The sequence below is a fragment of the Crocuta crocuta genome, unplaced genomic scaffold (genome assembly GCF_008692635.1).
Source record: "Crocuta crocuta isolate KB4526 unplaced genomic scaffold, BGI_CrCroc_1.0 scaffold1015, whole genome shotgun sequence".
NCBI classification, from domain to species: Eukaryota; Metazoa; Chordata; class Mammalia; order Carnivora; family Hyaenidae; genus Crocuta; species Crocuta crocuta.
Genome location: NW_027532631.1, coordinates 167,645 through 168,956, shown reverse-complemented (window position 1 = coordinate 168,956; position 1,312 = coordinate 167,645). Strand labels below are relative to the sequence as shown.

General features: G+C 56.6%; 1 protein-coding gene across 1 annotated transcript in view; it reads left to right on the top strand.

The window, feature by feature from the left end:
• Positions 1–1,312, top strand: part of F8 (coagulation factor VIII) — a 118,072-nt gene that overhangs the window by 105,793 nt on the left and 10,967 nt on the right. The gene's annotated exons all lie outside the window — the stretch shown is intronic.

Sequence of the window (1,312 nt, the reverse complement as noted above, 5' to 3'; positions counted from 1 at the left end):
GGGAAGGAGCCCAAAATGGCCTGGTGGCCCAAAGTCTGCAAGCGTGAGGCTTTGCAGGACGCTACTCTGTATCCTAGCGACCACGGACCGACCCTTTCCTTCATTGGTCGGGGTGCACATTTGGCGACACGTAGATCTCGCGAAGGCCCTGCTTTCCTACGGTCCCCGCTGCAGAAACACGGCGCTTGGCGGCAGCTTAATCCCCCTGCCCCCCTGGAACCCGTTTCAGGGAACGCTCGCTCTCCGCTGGACGGGCGCCTGGTGCACACGGAACAACACAAGTGTGGGAGCCAGCGGCCCCGAGTACACGCGAGAGGGGTCGGGCCACCAGCACAACTATGTCGTTCCAAAAGGTGGGCACCACCCCAAAAAGAAAGCCCTGTGCCTGTCAGGCGGCCCCTCTGCCCCGCACCGCGTCCCCACCGCCCACGGAGTCCCCCCGCAGCCGCTGGTCCGCGTCCTGCCCTTAGCGGTGTGCCTGTCCTGGACACGTCCACACACGGATCGCTGGGCCACTAGGTGGCTTCCTGCGTCTGGCTGCTTTCCGGTAGCGCGGCGTTGTCGTTAGGGTTCATTCGGCGGCGGGGGGTGGGGGGCGTGAATCAGCACTTGAAGCCCCTTCACGGCCGAGTAATATTCCGCCGCAGGGACGGGCGTGTGTGGCGCGTCCCGGTTCCCTGGTGGACAGACGTCCTCGTGATTCCCACCACGAGGGGGCGGCAGACGTGACCAGCGCCGGCCGAGCGTTTCCTGCACAGGGCTCTTTTTGAGCACCTTTGCCCGTTCGGTGGCGAAGAAAGCGCGCTGGCACTGCGACGGCAGCGGCAGGCGGGCGTTCGGCGGGGACGCACTGGGGAGCCGCCCCGCGGGGCCCCGGGCTGCCNCACATGTTTTAGGATTGCTGTAGCTTTGAAATTGGCAAGTGTGGATCCCACAACTGTGTTCTTCTTTTCCGGATTGTTTTGGCGCTCTGTGTCCCTTGAATTTCCGTATGAATTTTGGATTGGCCTTTACATGTCTGCAAAAGATCATCAATGATCTTTTGATTTTGATAGGGATTGTATTGAACCTATATATTGCCTTGGAAACTATGGCCATCTTATCCGTTTGAAATGCCCAATTCACTAAATCCAATGGCTTTCCACTAATTTAAGTCCTCCTTAATTTCTTTCAGCAATGATTTGGAATGTTCAGTGCACACGCCATGCACCTTCTTGGATACATATATTCCTATGTGTTTAATTGTATTTGATGCTATTTGAAATAGAATTGTTGTCAATTTCACTTTATATTTTTCATTGCTACTATGTAG